Raw genomic sequence first — 27769 nt, 5'->3', positions numbered from 1 at the left:
GATATGAGAAAATGTCATGATGACCAGAACATGCAGTAATTGAAAAGTACAAGACATGCATCACAGACTTTTAGGCACTGCTCAGATTTAGAAATGCTGACAGATAGACAGAGAGGCATTTTAGCTTAGAGAGACATGTAACCATGGATATGTATTTACATCATTGAACAGTATAATGAGAGGTGAGGCTTTGGGAGTTTCTAGTTGTTGGAGATGGAGTTCTAGATGGAGATGTGACACTGACACACTGAGAGATTCGGAGTTCGAGGGGGCTGCTCTCTGAGATGGAAGAGAGATGTTTTGTGGTGGCATAGGAGAGAAGTTTGGATGACTCTGAGAGGGGAAGCATTGGGGAAGCATTCTGATGAGATCGATCTGGCAGAGAGAGTTGGCAGGAAGACCAGACCACTAAGAGGAGAGGCCTGGCCCTGACTGACTGGCTGGTTGCAGTGTTAGCTGGAGAGGAGAGACAGATCAACACACAGCAAGAGGGGAGTATTGAGAATAAGACACATGCATGGGGAATTAGGACAGACACTCACACAGAGCTTTGGCTGACATGATAAATGGGGTAATCAGACAGGGATTGTCTTAGAGAGAGAGAGTGTGAAGTGTGGTGTGGATTTGAGAGGAATGGTGTGGATTAGAGTTGCTATTAGATTGCTTGCATTAGAAGCCTGTAAGGCTTATAGTTATTGCATTGTAGATTTGCACCAAAAGCATAAAATGTGCAGATTCAAGATTTGCATCATAGTAGTGTTTGCATCATGCATTGCTGTGTATGAATAAAAGTGTTTCTATTGTTGAATCGATTCATGTGTTTTCTTTGTGTCTTATGTTAGTGTGTCCATAAGAGTAATTTAGGAGTAACTTAGGAGTAACACAGTGCACTAAGGTCCTGAGATATAAGAGCAGGGGGGGCATCGTAATCCACCCCCCCCTGGGAGGTAGATCTGGGTATGACAGCGGTTGATTCGAGTAGAGGCAGACTCTGACTCAGGACTGACGATGTCAATACCCTTAGTGAAGGTTATCGCAATAACTTGAATGACAACACTGTGGAATATGTTTATCTGCTGGAACAGTTTGAGGAGCATTTTCATTGCCTATGCAAGCATGCTTTTAAGCCCAAGCATGTTTATGACACCCATATTGCCAGAAGGACGTGGGACCTGCGTAGAGAGTTGAGACAAATTAGAACCTTAAGCAGAACCTCTTACTCGGCAGAAAGGAAAAAAATCAGGCAAAAATGTAAAAACTGGTTAATTGCACACAAAGGTGCTGTTGAACAACAAGATGCAGAACATATGCTAAAGTGCCTGTCCAATAGAAACACAGCTGAATTTTCGAAGACCATTAATCAAGACCGTAACATGCAAAAGGCTTTACAAATAAATATGGTCGCCGAGAAACAATGGATAACTCACTTTGGCAAGCTGTATAAAAAAAGAGGTGAAATGAAAGAACCGTCAATGCCAGTTGTAGATCATTGGCTGATCGAATTTGAAAAAGATGACATCTTAGATACCATCAAAAAGATTAGCTCATCAAGGGCACCAGGCCCTGATGGCCTGTCGAATGTCCATCTGAAACTAAATCTGGAGACCTGCGCAGAGTTCTACTTCCTTCTGTTCACAAAGATAGCCTTCGAACGATCAACACCAGCCTCATGGAAAATGGCAAAAGTTGTGCCTATTTTCAAGAAAGGCAACAGAGCAGACCCGATGGATTATCGTCCAATTTCATTACTTGATGTCCTGGGTAAGATCTATGCAACCCAGTTACAACACCTTCTTACTACATGAATAACAAGAAGCCAACATTTTGATCCTCGTCAGTCTGGCTTTGTTCGTGGTGTGGGATGTAGCTTAATACCTTTTTAAACTTTTTGAAATAAATTTATAAGAAATTTAATAAACATGTTATCTTTTATCATGTGTTGATTGACGTATGGTGATCTGACTTATGACCAGCAGTGCTGTTTCTATCTCTTTAACGGTAGGACGATGTCCTTGAAGTGAATTAATATTTTGATTTCCGCTGACTTGACTCTTGTTTACTACGTGGGATGTAGCTTAAACATATTCCTTATCAACATCTTAAAAATGGAAGCAATAAGAAAAGGCACTAAAATATATCTCGCATTTATAGACTTATCATATGCGTTTGACATTGTTGATCTTGAACTACTCTGGTCTAAACTTGTGAAGTGGAACTGTCCGCCTAGTCTGTTTCTGGCAATAAGAGACTTACATCTCAACACCGAAATTCAGGTCTTACTAGATGGCTCCGGAAACCTATCTGTATTCAGCAAAACCTCTTGAGGGGTTAAACAAGGTTGCCCTCTAGCATCAGTAACATTTAACTCATTTCTATCTGACATTGGAGGAATCTTTAAAAGTTTGGCACCATTCCCTCCTAAAATACACGCTTCTCATGTGAATTGGCTATTATATGCAGATCATCCCGTACTTTTGGATGTGACACCAAGAGGCCTGCAGCGCAAATTAACCGCACTTGAAGAATATGTCACCACTAATGGGCAGAGTATCAATCCAAAAAAATCTGAAATACTCATAGTTCAAGATCTGAGAAGGAACAAAGCCTGCACAGGGGTGAAATTTCAGTGGTCCCTTGAGAAACAATTCATCAGGTGCGTGACCAATACGAGATATCTGGGAATGCTTATTAGCTCCAGCCTGAATGACGCCCCCTTGGTATTGAAAATTAAAGCCAAATGTAACCATTTAATAGTCCTGCAATAGTCCTGCACAAAAAATTCGGCAAATTCTTGTTAAAGCCGATATTCAATTTTTATATCAAAAGGTGGTTCCGGCTAGGATCTTAGGGGCGGAGTGTGCACTAGGATGCCCAGCAAATGTGTGGGACACTGTGGAAAACATCTTCTGGTGTAAAGTTCTAAGGCTAGCAAAGGGTACTCCAAGTGCATGCATCCACTATGAACTAAGATTGTTATCCATCAATGCCAGAATCTCATGGAATACTTTGATAATTTATCGAAAGATGATAATGAAGGACGGTCCTCCCCAATTTGAGATCTTTAAGAATCCTCACAGCGGCACAATGATAATATTCTCTCTGTTTGGGTTTAACATTGTGAGAGCTTGTTAAATAACCTGTGTATAACAAAATGACATTGGAGAACAACCCTGATTCGGTCAAGAAAAAGCTATGGGCATTTGATTGGATCGATACAAGCGATCTAAGAAACAAACATAAATGCACGTAAGACACCTCCAGAGTCCCGAGCGTTGAATAAAACTCCAAAATATGTAGTCAGATTCCTGGATAAAGCCGAAGAACTCTCCTCATGAAAATGCGACTAAATCAATTCAAAACAAAAGAAGTTGTAAGCCGGTGGTCAAAAAATTCTGAAAAAGACCTGATGTGTAATCATTGCAAAGTACAGAAGGAAACGTTAAAACACCTCATACTGTTTTGTCCTGTCCTGAAAATACAGACAATGAAACATCTTGACAGCAGTATACAGGACCATGACCGCTGAAGATTGGTGGCAAAGGTGTTTTGATGAATAAAACAACAAACTACTATTTGCACTGACTTTCTTTTTGGAAAAAATTGAACTTTACTTATTGGAAAATATTAGCAAAAATGTGATTGATTTTTGATTTGTAAAGGTTTGTGAGCTACAGTGTTAATTGACAGGTTCTCCTCTGTTTGGTCTTGTTCTACACTTTTATTCTTTCTGTAATTCTCATACTGTCTCCATTTTATGGTAATGTATATGTAACTTAGTTATGAATTTTCGTTTTTCTTTTCGTTCTTCCTTGTTCTTTTTTTTCTTTCACTATTTTTTAAAGGTTTGTAACAAACCGAATAACATTTTTTAAAAAATTCAAATAAATAAAGCAGTCTCACTAAACGCACAACTTTGCTTAATACTGTTCAAAGTACTGAACAGACTCCACTATAGACCTGCACAAACCTCACAATTCTACCCTGATAACGCTAATAAATGCCCAAAATGTGGGAGTGAGGAGGCAGACACCATTCACATGTTCTGGAGTTGCCCTCTGATCAAGGACTTCTGGCAACATGTTGCAGGAGTGCTGCATGACAAAACTGATATCCCCCCAACACTCCTTCCCCTAAAATACCTCTTTTGGGATATAGGAAGAGTAAAAATAAAAATACACAGACTCTGCAACGTTGGCTGTGTAGTAGCCAAAAAATGCATTTTACTTAAATGGAAATCAAAAGAGATTCTGACAATCCAACATTGGCTTAAGGAGCTAACGTATATCAATGAAAATGAGGAAGGATATGTATGCACAGTGATAGCATGTAGCAGACCAAAAGATATATGGGGCCCGTTCCGGGAATATATGAATAAACAACAAAATTAGTAACTGAAACGTGTCAATAAGTGCTGAATTGTAAACGTATTGTGATGTAACCATAACATGAACCAAGCGGTACAAATGTGATGAACAATGGAGTACAGAAATGTACATTGTAAAATGTATGTACAATGACAAGAATCCTAAGACAATGTGATGATATTGTTGTAACCCACTGCAAACAAGTTAAATAAAGTTTGAAAAAAAAGAAAGATAGAAAGATTTACACTATGGGCCCGCTGCAATGTCCTGGCCCTGTCAGACGTAATAAAAGAGGGGAACCTGGTCTCCTTCCATGACCTTCAAAGTACTCATGGTCTGCCGGACTCAGAGCGATACCATTATATCCAACTCACACAGGCCTTACATGCACAAGTGAGGGACTTTCGGGAGATACTACCCTGTTCCCCTCTTGAGATGAACCTACTACCGGAGCAGATCAGCTTGAAGGTCCCTTCTACATTGTACCAGACCATAACCTCCTTCACATCCCATGAACTATCTAAGCTCAGGGCCACATGGGAAATTGATATAGGTCTCATTGAGCCGGAAGAATGTGTGGTGGCACTACTATCCCCATACGAGGCAGCAGTCTCGTCTAGGCTCTGACTCATCCAACATTAACAAGCGGGGCAGGATGGTCATCCTCAATGTCTTTGGTATAAAACCGCAGAAATATCCTTCTTTCACATACTATGGGAATTCCCAAGGATACGTCGATTCTGGAAGTTAACCCTTGATCGGTTGGCAGTGGTCCTCGGGGTAACCATACCTATTGATCCAAAACTGTTGTTGCTAGGATTATGGGGACATACCGCTTATAATAGCTATGACAAAATGTTCTTGTCCACCCCAATCACCTTAATAAAACGCAATATTGCCATGATGTGGGGATTATCCGAAAGTCCCAACTACACCAAATGGGTTGCAGATGTTGATAAGTGTGTATCGCTCGAAAAAAGGGTTTGCAAATACACAGGTCTGCCCAGCGAAGTCCCAGAAAATCTGGGGGAAATGCAAAGAAGCCAGATAGAGATTCACCCGAAAACCCATTTATGTGTAGCGGATGCTCTTGATGAGATATTACTACGTCTGACTTATGTTTGCTTGTTTATTGCCTGTCTGTCAATTGTACTCAACCATTTTACATGTTTAAAAACCAATAAAATATATTATAAAAAAGCACATACAGAATAGTTTGTATACAGATTACATAATGACTCTCTTTCTTTCCATGCTAACCGGAGATAGGTCGAGAGTGACCAATCCACAAGAGATGACTCCTTAGAGAGCAAGCATAGTAGCGCAGGTTTTGCATTGGGTAAAAGGCAAATTACAAAATAAAGGAATTGTTGTTTTACGCTGAATTGATTGATATACTGGCTAAAAAAAGATCAAATGCATCAAATTTTCCTTACACGTATGGAAAAATGGGCAATTAGAATCACTATTAGCTAAACTTGCCGTAATTACTCACAAAGGAATTAAATTTAGCCTTGTTCTCGTGATTAGCATTCATTCATTTTTGTATTTAGTCCAGATCAAATATTTTTGTATTCCACCATTAACCAACATGACATGTGAACGGTTGGAAGGTTTAATCATTTCTTAGGTTTCTCTTTCCATTAAGTAATTTTGCACAGGCTATTTTTAAAGAGAGCACCCTATGCCATATTACAGCTGTTTAGATTAGTAAAGCATGAGCCATAATTGACTTACTCTAATTGAGTTTTTATGAACATCAAACAAAGGTTAGTATAACTTAGTGTATTCTGATAAAAGATTGGATTACATTTTTGTTTGATAATATTGCCTTTGTATTCGGCTGTACTCTTAGCCACAAATGCATAGGTTCGTTAGTAACTCGTCCTCAAGAAATCATAGTCCAACCTCGTTATGTTTGGCAATGTGGGGTGTGGAATCCGGTAGTCCAAGTATTTTTTTCAGGAGTATGTTTTACTGAATATGCAACATCAAAACCTTGTTGATTGACCAGATTCCAGCTTCATATCTTGACACTAGTTTTACCTTGGTTGAGTTTATTCTTAAGAGTATATCTACTCGACTGGCCTTATATTGGTTTCATACCTAGATATTCCAGATGTCATGATGCCTACCCCCAGGCATCCGGATCGAGTCCATCAGCACCGGGAGCAGGCATCCAGATACTTGTTAAAACCCCAGCAGCCCCGGCTGGGGGCTGTTTGGGTTCAGTCCTGGCGCCTTAGGCGCCCGGCTCATCTTAGAAACCAGTCCTGGCGCCATAGGTGCCAGGCTCATAGACATTACTTACCTCATGCAGACCATGCTGCAAATGAATCCAAGCCAACGTGAGGCCTGGATGGGACTATTTTGTTACAGGGACTATTTTTTACTCGGGTGTGGTTCTGGGGAACTTCTTACCTGGAACTACTTTGGAGGCTATTTAAACCACGCCCGAACAGCAGCACACGCTTTGCGTTTTTCTGCATCCTGCAGCGTAACGCTCACCGTGCCTGCAAGTCAGCATCCAGTCTTCTGCCACGCCCGCCTCGAATCCGGAGCTCCTAGAAAAAGGGGAAAGAAGGAGAAAAGGTTAGATCATGGACATTATTTTAATTCCTTACCTGATTCCGGATCCAGCACGTCTCCGAGCCTGGAAAGGACATTATTCAAGCATGCGTCGCATCGCCAGCAGCAGCGCCGCGTCATACTCACCAGTCCACAGCATCTTTCGACTCGGCGCTGCCTCCATCATTTTCTTCATCGAACTCCAGCACCTGGGGGAAAACAAAAGAAATAACAAGGTGAGCCAAGAGAGCCAACAAATACAATCTCTTACCACCATAGGCTTACCTGATTTACCACCGGAAACATTACCCTTTAATACGCCTCATCTTCATATGCCGCACCTATAAAGGGAGAGAAAACAACAAGTTAAACTCATGCAACTTTTACCGGACAGTGTTGGGTAATACAGACTCTTACCTGAACGCCATCAGCTGCCTCCAGGCAATATTCTTTTGAACCAGCTGCAATTCAACAAGGGAATGGAACAAGAGTGAACATCGGACATATTGAACTCTTTGAACTTTATAAACCCCGCAGTCAATATTCCTCCGGAACTCCTCCAGTACCTTCAAACCAGTGAAGTAACTGGTATCTACGCGCCCGTGCATGCCATGCAGGATGGAGGGCTCATCATTTAAAAACATAAGGTGAGGTTACTAAAAGGGGATATCGGAGGTGATAAGTGGGGAGAACAAGAACAGTGGGAGGGGGCCATCACTAAAATCCACGGGTGGCTAAATCCCTTTCTCCACTTGCAGGAGAATACTTCTACGGATCAAGCAGACGAGATTAGGCGGGCCAGTCCAGACAGTCATCTCGGCACTACGCATCACGTTGGTGGAGACTGCAGCTCTCCGGGTCCGATCGACGCCCCTGTGGGAACCAGGTGAGCGTAACACCAGATCTATGAACATTCATCACATTTGTTTTGCCAAATGTTCTGCTGATTTTACCACATTTTTTACTGCAGAAAGTACGGGGAAACCCCTGCACCTCACACCCACATTCTGTATACCTAACCCAATTTAACATCTATATTTTTTCAGTAAAAAAATAGAAGTGCAAAATCTGAAAAAACAAAAAAGAATTTGGGGAAAATGCCATTTTGAAAAGTGGGTAATACCGATATTCCCTCTAATAGATGAGAGATCCTCTTCGATGTAAATTGGACTCCTAAGTAGTCAAAGGCAGTAGTGACTTTAAGTTTTTTGTTACCACATAAAACGTTGGTACCTTATCAGCTCTACTACACTGTGAGCGGACCATAACTGCAAATTTGGGTACAATGATACTGAGGCCTACGTTATTCATACATTCCCAATACTTGTTTGTAATGCGTTGAAGAGAAACCAGAGTTCTCGCAATCACCTCTGTATCATCTGCATAAGCAAGTACTGACATCCGTAGATCACCAAAGTGTGGAATGTCAGCCTCACTGTTAACTAAGGTTTCATAAAGATGATTAATGTATGTTGACAACAATAGTGGCACGAGAACAAAACCCTGTTGTACTCCAGACTTCACCAAAAACAAAGAGGAACAATAACCTTAGGGGACTGAGTGCCCACAGGCCTTAGTGTCCAAATGGATCAACTCTAGTGCCTTAACCAAGAAGGACAGACAAATAATATTTTGTAAACCAGCCCATAATTTGTCTCCACTGACCCCCAAGACAAAGTAGAAGTTTTCTTTTTGTATGTGAACTGAATTACAAATAATTCATCTGCTCACCTTTGCGTAGTCCTTCACAGAACCCTAGTTGAATACAGGACAACATATTTCAGATGAAAATTTTAGGCGGAATAATATCACCCTTCCAAAGCTTTTAAACAATGACTCCAATAAGGAATTTTCCCTATATGATGGAGAGGAATTTTATCTCCTTGAGGACTATAATACGCGCGCATTGGCAAGAGTGCTTGGAGAGTGCAGTTACATGCAGGGAGGACTGCTGTTACTATCCGCTTTTTCAAACTACCTCTGTGGACCCTTGTGGATTGCTATTTCATATCACTTACCGGACTTGGAACGTTAAAGTGGACTTGGCTCTGCCCCCCCAACTTCCTCCTACCCTCATAAGATAAGCAGCTTGCCATGTGCATTGGCAAGAGTGCTTGGAGAGTGTAGTTAGGCAGTTTGGTGAGCAGTGAGCAGTATTTTAAACTTTCTTCATAGCTTGTATATAAGCATTGATTATATCTAGGTTTAATCACACATGCCACGCCATCTTCTGTGCTTATACGCAGTTGCATTCTATAAACTGTACAAATTGTAAGCTTTGTTTTCTTGTTTAACAGGTACCATGAGTTATGTATACATGCTAAAAAGCGCTATGCTATCTTCTAAAAACAACAGAACAGCGTTATTAAAAAAATAAAAACAACGCATTAAGCTGCCTGTTTTACAACTAACGGCGCGCGTGCGTGTTGTGATTGGATCTGGTATGAAAGGGAGATGTTGTATGTTGTGGTTGAATCTGGTATGAAAGGGAGACGTTATATTGTAGGTCTTGTTTTGTCACTTGCCAGGAGTGCTTGCTATTAGAATGTTGATGCATGAATGCAGCTCAGGAGAATGTTCAGTTGAACTGTGTGTGAATGTTCTGAGAGGGTCAGTTGGGGGCCTGAGCTGGGATGATAAGATGGCCGGTGGGTTTACTCCTCTGTTAGTATTGTTAATACCTTTCCATGTTCCTGTCCTGTCCATACGTGACTGTAAATACTACAAGAGTAACTGGATTATGTACATACTGTATATTAAAGCCTTACCTGGACCCATCTAAGACTCCACAGCAGGTCTGTGTATGAGTGCTTGGTGCTGATTACTTAAGGGAGATGTTGTATGTTGTGGTTGGATCTGGTATGAAAGAGAGATATATTGTAAGTCTTGTCTTGGCACTGGCCAGGAGTGCTTGCTATTAGAATGTTGATGCATGAATGCAGCTCAGGAGAATGTTGAGTGGATCTGTGTCTGAATGTTCTGAGAGTGTCAGTTGCGGGCCTGAGCTGGGATGCTAGGATGGCCGATGGGTCTACTCCTCTGTTAGAATTGTTAATACCCATCCATGTTTCTGTCCTGTCCATACGTGACTGTAAATACTACAAGAGTAAATCGATTATGTACATAATGTACATACTGTATAATAAAGCCTTACCTGGACCAATCTTAGACTCCACAGGAGGTCTGTGTATGGGATCTGTGACTACAGAGAGGCTTTACAACAATGCGTAGACCTCATCACATTTCGAACTCTGACATACACCACTTCTGTAAACTAAAAGGGCCTCGGGCAGTCTGTCTTCAGTTAATACTCAGAGCAAAGTCAGTATGTTGTCCGACCAAAAGAACGGCGAAATCCCGGACCCAGTTTTGATAGACGTGGCTGACTCAGCTTGTGTCTTTTTTGCCCATGCCCATACTTCCTATTTGCCGAACGCAGATTGCTTCTGATGCAGTCTCACTAATTACGCATGTTAACATAGCGACTGCTTATATTGATGTTGTTTTGAGTGCTCAGCCACCAATGCTCGCCACGCCATCTCAAACGAGCATTGGAGATTGCCTGCCTAAAGCTACTAGTTTTGCAAAAACAATTACTGACATCAATATTGTTCTGCAGGTGCACTCTCCTCTGCTCCCCACGTTAGGCAGTACGAGCACTGGAGATGGCCCTCTCACACCAACTAATTTTGCTAAAACAAATACTTTGAAGCCTCTTGCTTCCGAGACTTGTTCTAATGATGCAAGCGGTCACTGCTTCTCCAGTAAACAATTGTCATGCACCTCAGCTGCACAATTCTCATCACGCATTTGAAGTCATAACATCTGGCTCTCCCAATAGAACTAATCAGAAATTTAATATGCTGCAAGTCACACCACAATACAATAAGAAGGTCGCTACACACCCCAGTCCGGGTTTATCTGATTTATCTGAATCCCATTTATGTTTACGAATACATCTGCATCATCTCAGTCATCCGTTTCTTTTGCAAATCCGACTCCTCCAGAGTCTCTTTACCCAGGCAAGCTCCCTCACCTCTAATTGAAGTTACTCTTGGAGCAATTAACATGGCCCCTGCATGCCTATTATGCCTCTATGAGACATTAGAAGCCAAGACCAATAATAACAATGAATTACACCAAACACTCACACAGCATGTTTTGTTGCCTAAATGCTGGTGCAGAAATATAGGAACAAACTCTGCCACAGAAGGGAGAAAAAACCACCCCCTTGTCGCAGACTCCTATGAATGTTTCATGCATTACTGAAAATTCTGAACTGCAGAGTACAAAGCATGTCATTAAAACGGTGGATTCTTCTTGAATATTAATCCATCCGCTTACAGCCACCCTTCAGAATATTGATGTTGGGGGGACTTGTGTTGCATCAAATGCTCCAAAGCTTATTGCAGAAGAAGCCTCACATGATCAAACAAGTTCTAATAAAAAAGACACTGAGGCTTATAACACATTTTTTGCTACACAGTCACCATCTATACCCCATGCTCTGAAAAACGTGACACCAAGTGTTTCCAATAACTTACCTTCTGGTGCAACTTATACCATCTTTTACAACAACCATACTCACCTTCATAATCACTCCATGATAAAAAATAAAAAAAAGGCAAAGATTCCAAAATCCCTGCCAATGTCACTGCAGGGTGGTCGCCTCAGATTAATATGTGTTCTTACTTTGCTGCCGCCCCGCCAAAAACACAAACTACTACAATTTCTCAAATAAAAAAATATACATTAACATTGCTAAAGGGAAACGAGCTAATCCCAAAGGCCTTAATCAGCATGGAATGTCTGCTGCAGGATCCGGTCATGCAGACAGAGACTAGAGCCGCTTGATGAGATAGTGAGAGGCAGCTAAATTAACTGGTTATATTTCAATGATAATATCTCAAAACACTGCCTCCAAAATCGATGCTGTTCCGAACTCTGATGATAATCAATCGGCACATATATCTTCCTGTCTACATCCCTCATCGCACATCACTCACCAATATTTTACACTTGAGCAACACCAACATATAACAGTCCAATCTACGATCACAAACAGTCACAGTCCGAAGTCGGAATGTAATCTCGCAAGTGGCCACCTCAAGCAACTGGAGAGATTTGCTCACTCCAGTCAGAGCAATGATAAAAAAAATAATTGCTGTTACAAACAAGGCTAACACGAATTCGAAATTGGTTGATTCTGAAAATGTTCATCGCTTAATCCTGTCCTGTCCAGAGGGTCGCTTTGTTTGTTTGTTTGTTTATTTATATAACACAAAACCCTGAGGTATCTAGACGCTTACACTTGAGAGATTAGTTAAAGTGCTTGAGGTTACAGAAAAAGGAAGCGTATTAGGTGAATTACAACATCGTGGAACGTGCAAAGGTAATACCATCAATGGCAAAGTGCAAAAGAGAAGTACAAGGTGATCGAGTCTATTGAGCCTGATCCCGTGTTGCTGGGCAGCAGTCACACACAGATGCAAAGTCAAATCAATGGGAAAATACATGGTGCCTACCCCATGTTGCAGGGCGGCAGCAGCACACAGATGCAAAAGTCAGATCAGTTACACAAATACATGGTGCCTGCCCCAAGTTACAAGGCGACAGCAGCACAGCAAGTGCGAAAGTCAATACGCTAGGCAAATACATGGTGCCTGACCCCTGCTGCAGGGCGGCAGCAGCACACAGATGCAGAGGTCAAATCAGTTGGGCAAATACATGGTGCCTGCCCTTAGTTACAAGGCGACAGCAGCACAGCAAGTGCGAAAGTCAATACATTAGGCAAATACATGGTGCCCGACCCCTGTTGCAAGGCGGCAGCGGCACATAGATGCGAGAGTCCTGTAATAGGCAAATACAAGGCGCCTACCCCATGTTGCAAGCAGGCAGCAGCACATAGATGCGAAAGTCAACCAATGGGCAACGAAAGTCCATCAATGGGCACATACATGGTGCCTACCCCATGTTGCAGGGCGGCAGCAGCACATAGATGCGAATGTCAAACAATGGGCAACAAAAGTCCATCAAAAGGCTTTGGGATTTACACCCTGAATAGGAGTATCATTCTCGCTATTTTTGCTGACATACCATGTCTTGAAGACCTCACTACATCCGACATCTCCCTGGTGGAGTTTATGTACCAACAGGATCTCACCCAGGTGAGACATTGGATACAATCGAGTGTGGTTTTAAACACCTTGTGGATGGCAAAATCTGCCCAGTAATATATGGGGTTTAGTCTACAACAAGAAGATGCGACTCTTGATACCCAGTTCAACATCTGAAATTCACCTAACTAGGAGGAAATCCGAGCCCTACGAAGAGAGGAGCCTTATGCTCAAAAGTACCTACATGCGCTGGTGCCAATGGACAAAAGAGGGCCTCTTCAAGGATATCAGGCAGTTCAGGAAGGTGAATGAAGCGATGCAGAACAAGTCCCCACTACTCAAGCAAGGCCTCCACTTGTGGGCAGAGGCAGGGTGAGAGTGCGGGATAGAGTCGCTATTTCGCAACAGCGGTAGAAAAGAAACGGGCTCCTGCGTGAAGGGCCACCGGTTGGGGTATGGACTACTCACCGGTCCCCGACGCAGGCAGACCCAGTTTTATCCAGTTCAGTTCACGTTGCTGGCAGGTTCAGCTGCGATGATCAGGACGTCTTGACACCATGTAGATTCTGCGTAGCAGGATGCAGGGTCGAGGGTGTCCCAAATGCAGCGGACGTGCACAGGTTGTTACCACAGCAGGGCAACACAGCAACCGCGTTTACTCTGGTCCAGGCGCACTCGTCTCACTTCAGACCTGGGAATGCCAAGTGTACAAAATTCGGTGTGAGGGTGCCGTGGACGCATAGCAAGCAGTAAACCAAGTTTGGAGGGCTTCCCCGAAACCGCGACGGTGACAGAGCAAACGTCCTGCGTAAGCTGGTCAGCCCACTGGTTGGCCCACGGACACTTCCGAAGAGGCTTACTTGCAGGGTTTGATGAAGGTGCCGGGAATAGTTGATCCCACTATTCCAAGCGCCTTCGCAGACCTTCTAGGATGATCAGATGCAGAGTGGTCTCGCAGGACGACAGCAGTTCAGGGTGCCAAACCTTCAGCGGGTCACCAGTGGTTCCTCGACTCAGCTTCTCGTTGCAGGATACTTGGCTCCTTATCCCTTGTTCGGTGTGAACTCAGGAGATCAACATGGTAGTGGTGTTTCCAGCCTCCCCTTATCCAAAGTTCCCTTCGCGCCAAAACGGAGAGGACCCAATGGGAGATCTGCTCACAAACACTCACACCATACGTGGACCTATCACGGACCACGGTGGTCCCAGGCATTCAGGACACTCCAGATTCTCTGGCACCCAGGATGTGTATTGGGACCAGACATCCCAGCCCAATTCCTGGAGGCACACACAAGGCATGCAGAAGCCCGCAAAAGCTTTGTGTTTCGCGGGAAAGTGCATGACTAAATAAGGACTGCCCCGGGTCGGCTCTACCTGGGGGAAGGTGAAGGGGCAAGACGGTCAGCGGACAGGACAAAGAACCTCGTGGCATGGCCATTTTGGAGCCAGGCCACTCATTTGTGCTAAACGTGGTAAGCGCGGATAACATGGCGAAAAAGGGTTCAAAACACAAGAGAAACGATAGCTGCCACCAGTCCCATCCGTGACACACTTGCACAGTTCATAATAAGTCCAGTGAGAGTTTCTAGGGCCTTTGGAATGACTAGAGACCCAAGAGCGCGGTAATGTAAGTTACGGTGCACTCTTGTTTCATGTTGCACAAAAGCTGCAACATGAGGAAAGGACTAAGGGAAGCAAAGTCTCCCAGTACTGAGTGTCTTAAGCGCATGTCAGTTTACCCATAAGAATTGAGTGGAAGCCCAGAGGAGTGCAGCGGAAGGCTGCGCTTCTCTGGCAAAGTGTTTGTCCCTAAATCTACTGCCCTGCTCTGTCTGATGTCTCTGGCTGCTGGCTATTTACCAGCTTGTATAAGTTGGACACCACTGTACGGCAACATCATGCGTTCATAATATACAAAAAAAGAGGATTGGAGGCCGGTTCAGCCAGGAAATCAGGCCACTGCCTCTGAAATGCTTTACGTAGTCTATAGTATTGCAGCCATAGTGCGGCTCCCCACTGAGCATTAGCCGGGATCTTGCTTATATCGATAAAGTTATTATCTACATAAATATCCCGTAGGACCTGAAATCCATGCTCCCTCCAGCACCGAATGACAGCAACATCATAAGTGAAGGGGGGAGTATGAGTAGCATACACTGCCAGAGCAGAAAATCTCTGTGATATGGACGGGCCACACCCAGCAGTTTACACAACTTGTGCCACGCCAGGCTCGTTACCTTCATTGGGTCGATTGAGCATCGGTCAACGTAGTTAGATGCGATTACCAGAGATCTGATGTTGTAGTCTGCAGCTGCATGTTTCATCATGTGGATAGGTGTGACTGTCAATGAACCAGTACAATGCATACTGGGCATGAGCCACCATCCAGTGCCGTCTGAAATCGGGTGCCGCAAACCCACCTCTCTCATATGATTTAGCAAGGGTAGCCGATTTCAGACACACCGCTCCCGAGTGCCACATACATTTTGTGATCTCTATATCTAATGCTTTGATAAACAGAGAGCCTGGCAACATAAGTACATTTTGAAAGAAGTAGAGTAGCTTTGGAAGGATAACCATTTTGAGCAACAAGATTCTGCCTGCATAGTCAACAGCAATTGTGCCCATTGTCGGGAATTTACTTTTTTAAATCAGGCATATACCCCCCTTAATTACGATCATAGCAACTCCCGGTCCCTACCGGCACACGCCTTGGATGTGCACGACCTCATAGTCAAAATCAAATTAGACATCCTCTTCATTTGTGAAACCTGGCTAAACGAAGCATCAGGCCCTGCCCTATCCCTTGCCATAACCAAGGGATTCTCCATTTATAGACAGGATCGTACTTCCCACAGAGGTGGTGGAGTTGCTGCCATCGCAAGGGAGACACTCTCAATCAGGATGGTCCAGGCGGACCTGGGCTCAAGCTCTGATTACCTTTTACTTAAGCTCAATCTATCACCTAACTGCACTATTGCCTTCCACATTGTCTATCGCCCTCCCGGGCCCAGCTCAGACTTCCATGATGCCCTAATCCATTCACTGTCTGACAATCTTAAGAAGACCTCATAAATCATCCTCCTAGGAGATCTCAACCTCGGCCTAAATTACCCCAGTGACCACAACGCCACTGCCTTACACAAGGCCCTCTCCACTCTAGGATTTTCCAAGGCAATCACCGCCCCCACCCACACCAAAGGCTGCACGTTGGACTGGTTCTCCCACCACAACTGCTTACTAAATATCAAAGAGATCGCTCCCATTCAGTGGTCCGACCACCACAGCATTATATTTGACATTAACACCTCTAAAGGACCCCCCAACTCGGGTGTTCCTCTTCCTGCCGCACTCTCTAGAAGCTCTAAATTGCTCACCAGGGAAAACATCACTCCATACCTTCTGGTGCCTGCACTGCTCCCCCCCTTTAGCAATGACCCCACCATTCTTGCTAATGACTTTAAAAAGAGCATCACTCTAGCCGTAGACACGGTAGCCCCACTAACCCTCAAAAAAGCAAAGAAAGTCAAACGTGCGAACGCCTGGTTTACCCAGGAGCTCCTACAGTTGCGTTCAAAGAAGAGAGCTGCACATACTTCTTGGAAGAATAACCCCAAAGATTCCACTAAAGCTGCTTTCAAGGTATTGTCTAATGAATATAAGAAAGCCATTATCAAGGCCAAAGCCCTATCCTTTAACACAAGGATAGCCAATGCCAAATCCGCCACTAAAGAAATGTTTGCCATCTTCAGAGAGCTTGAAACCCCAACCTCCCCTCCTCCCACTATTGTTAAAGACGAGGCTTGGTGCAACAAAATTCAATTGGCCATGCTCGAGAAACTGGACACCCTGCACTCCAAAATCGATATCATAGCCAACAGCCACAGCCCACCCTCACCAGCCACCGACACCAACCAACCTCCTCTTTTTGAATTTAAGGACATGACTGAGTCTGAAGTCATTGCCCTCCTCACGTCTATCAAACCATCTAACTGCAAAGGGGACACCTGCCCTGCGCAGGTCATTAAGGACTGTGCAATCCCCCTTGCGCCTTTTATCACCGCCTTCATCAACGCATCCTTCCAGTCTGGCCACGTCCCAGCTGGACTAAAAGAAGCGTGGGTCCGACCACTCCTCAAAAAACCCGCCCTAGACCCATCGGTCCCAGGGAATTACAGACCTATCACCACTGTCCCATTCCTACTGAAAATTTTGTACAAAGCAGCTTACCTGCAAGTGCAAAAGTTCCTGGAGGACACCACCTACTAGGGCTTCGGCAATCCTCCTTCCGGCCGCGACTTGGCACCGAAACGGCCCTCCTTGACCTTAAGAATCAGATGGACGATTTTAGAGATGCAGGCAAACCTGCACTACTTCTCCTTCCGGACTTATCTGCTGCCTTTGACCTTGTTGATCACAAGACCCTATGCCACCATCTCGTCACTGTAGCTAATTTCTCCCCCAGGGCCTGTAAATGGATAACCTCCTTTCTGCAAGAAAGAGTAATGAAGGTTTTTTCCGACACAGCCTCTGCCAATCCCAGCCTCATTCAATGCGGCGTCCCACAGGGTTCCTGCATTGCCCCCACCCTCTACAATCTCTTCACGAGGCCCCTCTTCAAAATTCTGGACGCCCTGGGCATCTCATACACCAACTATGCTGATGACGCTCAGGTGCTCATCCCCCTCTCGGGTGATTACACGTCCGACCTTAACACCCTCAACTCCATTTACGCCACTATCCAATCTTGGATGGCAGAAAACTGGCTATGCCTCAATACTGAGAAAACCGAACTTCTGCTTATTGGATCCCTGTCCACCCTGGGCAGGCTGGACAAGCAATACAGCTCCTTCACCGTTGACAACATCCCTATCCTAGTCTCTCAAACAGTCAAAACCCTTGGTGTTTACCTGGATCCGAACCTGACTATGGACCTGACTATGGACAGGCAGGTCAATGCCATAGCTTCCGCCGCAGCCTACCTCTCTAAACTGCTCAATGCCGTGAGGCCATATCTCTCCCAACAGAACTGCCTCACTATCGCCAGGGCAATAATCGGCTCAAGGCTTCACTATTGCAATGCCCTACTCATAGGAACATCAGGGTAAAACCTTGCTAAACTACAACTGGTTCAGAACAATGCCCTTAGGGCCGCCACCGGTACTTCACGCAGGGACCATATCTCAGGTCTCAGAAAACAAGTCCACTGGCTCCCAGTCAAGGAAAGAATTATATTCAAAACCCTTGCCCTGACGCACAAATGCCTCCATGACATGGCCCCACCTTACCTTGTCCAAAGGATCGCCAAACCCTGCACCACCAGGCCAGCCAGAACAGCATATGCCAACATGATTACTGTTCCAAAAACTAACAATGCACGTGCTGGTGGCACCAGCTTCCCCACCATAGCTGCCACCCACTGGAACGCCTTACCACCACACCTTAGGCTAATTGAATCCCATGGTGCCTTTCGTAAGGCCATCAAAACCAAGCTCTTCGTGTAAACCTGCAGGCCCTACTTGTACACCCTAACTGTCTGGATGTTTACTGCTAATGTATTTTCCAATTTGTCTGTAACATGTAATCTCAAGAATACTTGCTGGGCGGCTTTTTATAACCCTTAAATATGCCTACTTACGATCCTTTATAAGCGCCTCAATGCCCGTGGGCTGTAGAGCGCTCTACAAATGTAAAAATAATAAAAAATAAATAGATGATTTAGGCCCATTTAGATAATTCTATCCTGTGGGGCGCATGTGAAGCCATGCAGATTTAGTGGTTTGGACGTTGCGTTGGTTAGGGGAAATGACTCAAACCGACTGCAATGTATATAAAGTCCTGAGAGTGTGCCAGACTTAATAACATTGTGCATAATCAGGCCCATATTAATCTGTGGGTCTCTTATACACAGTATTGTATTGTCTGCGTATAGAAATAAAATATCGGGGTGGTGCAGTCTCTTAAGGCTATTAGCCACCACACTTATCCTGGCTCAGCCCCACAGCCAGTTATCTACATAGTGGCATATGCACTGTCTTCTTCAGGCACTATTACAGTTCATGGGATCAGTGAAGGCACATCAGTACCCCTGTCGGTCTCAGTGTCTGCGACACCGGTGTCAGTCTTCGCTGTATTCACTTTTTCTTTTCTTTGTCTGATGCAATTTTGTTGATAATGTTCCCTTTGGGCTTAAAATGTAGTGTGGAGCCATTGATGGTACTATCCCAGGAGAATTTGAATAGAGCAATTCTGCGACCCTGGCCTTCTGGGCCTGGCTAAATTCTGAGGGACGCCAGTGGTTTGGACACAAATATTCCTTCAATGTATTTCGGTGATAAAATCACATCATGCCACCTGGCTAATGTTCCTACCAGCCCTGTTGATTTATTAAGTCTTCCCCTGAATTGTATGGACATTCCTTAAGAGAGATATTAAGGCAGCAGGGTGCTTCAGCTGGCATGCTTCTGTTTAGTGAAGGCCTCTCAGAGCATGTGTTGGCAGTGTAATGTAATGTAATGGGCATTTGTATAACGCCTTTAACCATTGGTACGGTCTCAACGCGCTGTAGGTTGAACGCCCTGGGGGGACCGAAGTCCAAGCATGGAAAATTTGTCAATGAGTTATAGAATGCGTGTGTGCATTTAGTAGCTAGGTGCAGCCAAGTCCCTGCTAGTCACCCATCTTGAGCAACCATGTGTTGGGTGCCGAGAGGTAATCTGGAGAGCATGCGAGAGAGATAATATTTGTGCAGCTAGACCGAATTTTATCATATCGGATAGCTGCATTGTAATGGTAGAGGTGCTGTGCAGAGTATGTGAAACAGGTGAGACTTTATGTGTACAGTTAGACCTAATTTTTCTGTGGGGGACAGCTGCTTTCGAATGGCAGAAGTGCTGTGCAAAGTATGTGAAGTAGGAGAAAACATGATGTGTGCAGCTAGACCGAATTTCATTGTGGGGGATAGCTGCATTCTAATGGCAGAGGTGCTGTGCAAAGTATATGAAGTAATAGAAAAGACATTGGCCCTCATTACGACCCTGGCGGAAAGTGACTGACCTGACCGCCATAGCGTAAATAGCGTTTCCGCCATTGCACGACGGAGTAAAGTGCGGCTAATTCCGACCCATCGGGCACGAGCACTACGCCATGGCGGAAGTGCAAAGTCCGCGATGGCGGAAATGTCCCCAAAACGCCCCTCACCGCCGTCGTACGGCGCCCTAGGTGCAATTCCGCCACCCATCATAGCGGTCACCGTAATGAGCGGCAATCGGAAAATACGGTGACCGTAAATATACGGAAACAGAAGTAAAAACATGGTCCCGGAACGGGAAACAGCACGCCGTACACCTATAAAATCAGAATTCCCACACAACCATCAAAAATACTACCCTGAGACACATCCCAACCCGTCATCCACCCTAGTGAAAGCAATAAAAATGGGAAAAGTAGCGAAAAAAGCGTGCGACCGCAAGCGGCAGGTCCACTTCTCCCGTGAGGAACTCACCGTGCTCACAGAGACCCTCCAGGAGAATGCTGCCGTCGTCTTCTCGATGCAAATGACCAGGACGGCACTTGCGAACAAGAAGGCCATATGGGCCCTGGTGGCACAGCGGGTAAGTGCGGTGGGGACCGCACCCCGCAACCCACAGCAATGCAGAAAGCGATGGGACGACTTGCGGATACGCGTACGGAGCATACTATCCGCCAACCGTAACATTGCCACAGCTACCGGGGGAGGATCGGAATCACCCATCAAGTTGACCCCCTGGGAAGAAATCTGTGCCTCCACCATTGGAATGGAGAGTATAGAGGGAGTCGGAGGGATGGAGAAAGGAGTGCAGACATCAGAAGAATCAGGTAGGTGGCCCAAATAAAACAATGCTAAATCCACAATGTCCAATCATGTGAAGTACCATGTGTCCACATAGTGCAACAGAAACACATGGCCAGGAGAACGTCCACATACATTTGCCTGATAGCGCACTTTAAAAGTCACATTAAATACATAAATAATTAAAAATCCCAAAAACACCCTCTACACGTGCAGCAGGCACACCCTAACTGCAGGCTGCAAAACAACTGCATCCTCATTCCACACAAAAATGAAACCACCTCCAAGGCCCTGACCCAAATCACCCTCAGGTACCACCCCAATGCATGTGATACATTGCCATTCCAATTTCCACAGACCCATTAATAACGCTCGCCCTCCTTTACTCCACCACAGGGTCCGATTCAAACGACGAGCTCCAGGACACCCCTACCAGCACACCTGCAAAGAGGGCCAAGACCAACGGCCAAAGACCCTCCACCTCAGCTGCACGGATCAAGACACGGCAGCAGCACAAATCAAGTGGCAGCACACAGGAGGGAACTTCAACAGGCACCCCAGCAGCCAGCATGCCCACAACAGCACCACCACAGGTCCCCCCAATGGATGCCACAGAAGGCACTGCTTCTGGTGGCAGCAGCACCATAGGTGACACTGCATTAATGGCAGCATGCTCCGACACAGAAAACGGGGATGTCGATGTAGGATCCATCCATGACCTGTCTCAATCCCCCTGTTTGTTTCATCCCGTACAAAAAAAAAAAAAAAAAAAAAAAAAAAAAATATTTTTGCTCGTACGATCGTCAGTACGGCAATTGGTCCGTTCTTTACTTTCACAGTATAACGTACACATAATACGGCATTACGGGGCCAGCGAGGTCACGTGACACGTCCTTTCCCACGTGATTCACGTCTTGAGGGCCGCCCTCTTCAGTATACAGTCGGCATACGGACATGGCAGCATTTACATTGTGGGCTGCGGCTGGGCTGTCTCCATCCACTCCAGCTGCCCGTGCTGATCCTGGTTATATCATTCAAGTAAGTCCGTTTGCACTTCTTTGTGCAATCCCTTCTCTTCCCGGCCTCTCTCGGGGTGTCCTCCAAACAAACTCGCGTGCATTTTTCTTGCATTTTTTACCATCGGCCGTACTTTTAGGTACACACGTGTGCACTTCACATGGGGTTCCAGTCCACCTGCATAAGTAGCTTTACTTCACCCAGTCCGCTTCACTTTTTGTGAGCGAGCTTTTTATTTATTCTGCTCCGAGTTTCCGTGCTAGGCATATGGGACATAGGTAGTGTGATTTATTGCTAGCTTTGACCGTAACGAGGTGTTCACAGCCCCATATTGCTGTATGTGCTTTAGGCTAATTTTGCTCCTTGTTTTAACAGCACTACAGGCGTACTTTGGCTGATTCGCACTTCCTTGCTGTATGATCACCTAAGAGGCCACTCCATCTCAATCATTATTGGAGGGCTCCACTAAGAGCAGCGGCACGTTAATTACAGGTAATAATTGGCCGCCCTTTATTAGGTTTTGTTAGTTGATTCAGCCACCTTCTAGGGTTCACATGTGCTCCATTTGCTTTTTATTTTAGTTCAGCTACAGCTCCATTGGCGGACTGATTTCACCAAATGACTGTCCCTTTTCATCCTACATACCAATGGTCATCTATACAAGGTTTGTGTTACACCACCATTGTATGGCATGCTTTCTTTCATGCCATTTACTTGGTCATGACTGTTGCTTTGCTGTCTGTTAGTCCCCTTTTTGGTTTTCTGGTCTGGTGCTTCTTAACCTCTTGACCTACATGGTGCTGCTAATTAGAGTTTACAATAGTTTTTACACTCTCGTGGTTGGTTCCCTCGCCTCTGGGTTTTTTTCAATAAAACTCTGTTACCGGGGTCGTTTTTATTTTTATTTTTACTTCCCCTTCACAAATATTTAGTTTTATTGGTTTGTAACAGGTGGCACATGGTGTTTGTACACAATAAATACCTTTATAGTTCAGTTCACAAGATGAGGCACTGCCGCATATTCATGCAGTAATGCACTTTTCTTGCAGCTTTTTCGCCTTGTATCTCCTGATGAAGACGTTGTCTACTACACACTCTACGTCGAAACCGGTTGAGCTTACCCCTTAGGGTTATGATCTATACAAACATTCTTTTCTCCAGATCTACCCTTGCGATAGATTGTTCTGAACGAGTTCTATTGCTGTATAGCTTTTAAATATTAAAATAGCTAGTTGGGAGATGTTGAATATGTGTTACACTCCCAACTGGTAATCAATGTAAACTAATTTTGCCATTTTTAGCTATTGTTGGTTGGTTGAAAGTCACTATGTATGTTGTATGATGTATGGTTTGAATGCTGCACTACGAATGTCTGTTGAGATGGATTAATTTTAGCTTAGTAATTTGTCCACCTATGTTGCCGTGTTATGTAATTTATTGATGCTTTTGTAAGTAATATGTAATTAATTTACCTGTCTAAATGCTTGTATCATAGTAAATAAAATATTTTTGATACACCTTTTCAAGCAACACTGTTTTGCTCTCTGGACACTTTTTCAGTTCCCTATGTTTCATCCCGTACACCATGAGGATACCACGCAGGGGCACCCACAAGACGACGACTGGCCATCCCCCACAAGCCCTGTGGCAAGGCAACATGAGGTGATCAGCCCCTCTGTGACACCACCGCAAATGGCCATGGCACAGCAGAGGCAACAGTCCCTCGACCAGGTGATCGTGCAACAGCAGCAACTGGCCACGCTCCTCAAGGACCATGCTGATGAATGTGGGGGTACTAAGGCAGCCATAGAAACATCAACTGAGACACTTAGGGCAGAAATGGAGAGAAGTACAGAGACACTAAGGGCACAAATGGAGAGAAGCACCGAGAGCCTGAGAGTACAAATGGAGAGAAGCACCGAGAGCCTGAGGGGGGAACTGCATGCGACGTCCAAAGACGTATGTGCTGAACTTGCTGCTGTGCGCCGTGTGCTCACTGAGCTCTCACAAACCCTTAGGGACATGCATGGACGTGAGCAGGCAGAGACATCATCCGTTGCAAGTTCCGTCCAGGGCAGCCCCCAACGTAGATCTGGGAGGAACCTGCGCTCCACAGGCAGGGGTGCCCCTGATACCCGGAGAGGGGGCTTGCAATAGCGTCTGCCCACTGACAATGAGCATCTTTGGACACTGGTGTTCGGGGGGGAGGTAGGAGGGTGGAGGGGGTGTGTTGGGCTCACTTGGGTGGCGGGCCGATGGGGTGTGTAACATAATTTCACATATGCTATAAACATTGCACAATCATCCAATGAGATGTGTGGACATTGATCTTTGTGTACGAGGCCTTTATAGGCGTACAGTCCATATTGTGCATGTTCCAGACACACACAGTGCCACAAGTCCCGTGTCCATGTATCAGCCACCAGGCGTGAGTGCTAGAAGCATGAATCAATGAGAATCTGACGAATGTCACGGCCCTCCTGTGCCTCGCGGACTCCTTGAGGTGCTGCCACATCCCCACCCTCATCATGACCATCTTCAGGTGCTTGCAGTTCTGCGTCAGGGGGCATGGGCACATTTCTACGTACGCACATGTTGTGTAGCATGACACATGCCATGACCATCTTTGCAACCTTCTCATGGCGGTACAGGAGTGCCCCGCCAGACCTGCTGAGGCAGCGGAAATGAGTCTTCAGTAGGCCGAATGCCTGTTCTATGACTACACGGGTACGTGAGTGGGCATGGTTGTAGTCCTCCTCATGCTGGTTCTGTGGGTTCCGGAGTGGTGTAAGGAGCCATCTCTTCAGTGGATACCCGGCATCACCTGTATGTGGACAATAAAGGATGTTTGTGGAATGACATTGCTACGTACGCACCCCCCCCCCCTTCCTGCCAGGTCATTGCCGCATCACATACCCCACATTATCATGCATGAAATGAGACTCACCGAGTAGCCAGGATCTGTTCCCTGCGTGTCGCTCCATGTAGCGTGGTATTGTAGAGTTCCTCAAGACCATAGAATCATGGGTTGATCCAGGAAATCGGGCACAACAATGTGTAATGATCCTGTTGGAGTCACACACCATTTGTACATTAAGAGAATGAAATTGTTTTCGGTTGCGGTACTGGGCCTCCATGGCATGTGGGACGACCAATTCCACATGGGTGCAGTCGATGGCACCAATGCAACCCGGTATGCCGCCAAGTGCATGGAATCCCACTTTTGTGTTCGTAATTTCCTGCTCCGAGCGTGGTAGAGAGATGTAGTCGTCTGCGTGCTTCAGGAGGGCATCGAGCACTTGCAATAGTGTCCGTGAGAACACTGGCTGTGAAATGCCATGCAACTGTCCGACTGTGTGCTGGTAGGTGCCTGTGGCCAGGAAGTGGAGTACAGACACCACCTTCAGTAGGGGTGGGATGGCGGTTGGGCTATCTATCATGCTGACAAGGTCAGCCTGTGTCATGTCCACAATGGCGGTTATGGTGTCCCGGTCCAAACGGTAGAGGGTGTGGATCTGCTCATCCGTGAGGTTGAACGGATGTGCTCGGAAGCGTGGGATTGCGGGCTGCCTGCGTGGTGGTAGTGGCTGTGCTGGCGGGCCTTGCTGGCCCTGCCTTGCCCTCCTCCTCCTCCTGCGTCTCCTCTGTGCGGCCGGTTGTTGTAGTAGTTGGTGTTCGTCTTCTTCTTGAAGTTGGAGTACTTGCAGTGCTATCAGGTCCCCCAGGGCCAACATCGCTAGTCCTGCCGGTAGCATTTTGGAGTGGGTGTGGTTGTGGGAGGGGGTTGGGTGTGCAATTTATGTGTTTTCAGGCTGTATAGCCTCCACCTGTGGTGATTCATTCCACCTGTGCAAGCTGCAATCCCCTTTGGGCGAGCACGTCCCGCACACAACGCTGCAATTCGACGCATGGCATCTTGCTATTACAATCATGTATTTGATCCCGATGGCAGTGAAATATTGGTTCATATGTTCATTCTGCTATGGTCCCATTGTTTCACATACTATCTTTGCAGTCGCGAACAAACTTGTGAAGGGTCAGTGGAATGTAGTACTCGATTAACGGTGGACCCTCATGCAGCACTGTACCGAGGTTCACCGACGGGCGGGGTGTCCCATTTGTGAGTGAAGCCAGTTGCCATTTTTACACACTGCCGCACTACATGGATGAATTTGTGATTTCAAGCGGTCACAGATGCCTTTTCGACGTGATGTTGCAAATGAGGAATTCGAAGGACGGCGCTTTCGGTTTTCAGCTAGCGGCGAGGAGACGCCCACAGGTCTGACTGCAAATATAACGTTCTATTGTTTAATGTCCTTGGGACAGGGGCCATGGCGAGAATGCAATGATTGATATGAATAGTATGGGATGCGCAATAGCGTAGTGGACGATAAGGCAGGACGTTCCCAAATACATGTTACTTCACAACACTGGAATTCCGGCCTGGAGCACAGTGGATTTTGCAGACTGCATTACGCACAGACTCAATGGAAATTTCACATGTTATGTGAGTAAATAATCAGGCGTTTTCATTCCGGGATGAGGGAATGATGTATGGATGCATGGACAGATGATTTAATGGAGAGTTTGCCATGTACAGGGCTTTTTGGAATCTATCCACCTCCCCTGCGCTATGTGATGCAGAGCTGCCATAGTGGGACCATCGTCTATCTGCCCTTGTTGAACCCTCCCTGTCTCGACGCGCCTTCAAACACTTGTGTCCATGCACGTTACTAATCCCATCTAATGGATTCTGTTTTGACAGACGCATGCACACAAACACTCGTTTGTAATAGTGTTTTCACCTCGATTTTTATAGTTATGATTCGCAAGTGATTTTTGGGTGGGAATAATCCTTTTGAGTGGGCTAGCATGCATATGGCTGTGGATTTAGTGTGATCATTGAAGTGAGTAATTCAAATGAAGTTCTGATGCCCATACTATTCTTTTTCATTTCATTTGGGTGACAGGTATCTCCTCCCCTTTTGCCGCTGCTATCTGTATGCCACTCCTGCAGATGGCTTTTACTCCCGACACCTGCTGCTTCGTGTTAATCAGTGGAGCACCATTACGATCTTATGGGACGATCGCCAATGGGCCACATGCCCTTACGCAGTACTAGTGGCTAGGAGCAACATATCGACCTTTCAGCTGGACTAGTGCCTACCTAATGGGACGGCCCTGCGGTTCTAGGCGCTTCCATGTTGCCTTTTTGAACGTGAATGTAGCCCCTGTGTACCATGAAGGAACAGGGCGTCACACAAGAAGAAGCTGGTCATTTATTGCGGATGCAGCCCACAATAATGAAATATATTTTGGAGTTCATGACCTAATAGCTGTATGGGCTTGGTGATTTTGTTGTGCATTAAATTTCTATTCTGATATTAACCGTGTAGCGTTCTTCTTTGCAAGTAATGTAGCATATTCCTATTTGTGGAGCGATGTATTGTGAGAAGATCTGCATTGGGTTCCGGCTTCTGAGTATAGTTGTGTGGTACTGTACTGGGCGCGTTTGCCTACGAAGCCCAGTGTGGTCAGGGATAGGGGCTACCATTATGACTGTTTTAATGATGTCATGCTCAGGGGCGGGGGATTAGCTTTTGTGTAACAGATGCCGGTGAGCCAGGTGGATTGGTGGAATGATGTGATTATCAGAATATGGCTGGTCACAGGTGCCTGTGTTTGCGTGCGTTTCTTGGAGGGAGACTGAGGTCATGTCCATTGGAATAGCTTCTGTATTCGTGCCATCTGTGCCCTGCAGCTCCCATTGGCCCCTCTTGAGATGAGCCTGGCTGCTCAGTCACTCTGCCAACTTGTGTGGTACATGCTTATGCTGATGGTTGGTTTGTTTACTGGCAGGAGTACAGGGCTGG

The sequence above is a fragment of the Ambystoma mexicanum genome, chromosome 11, assembly GCF_040938575.1.
Source record: "Ambystoma mexicanum isolate Mex_15411 chromosome 11, UKY_AmexF1_1, whole genome shotgun sequence".
Classification (NCBI taxonomy): domain Eukaryota; kingdom Metazoa; phylum Chordata; class Amphibia; order Caudata; family Ambystomatidae; genus Ambystoma; species Ambystoma mexicanum.
This window is presented reverse-complemented; position numbering follows the sequence as displayed.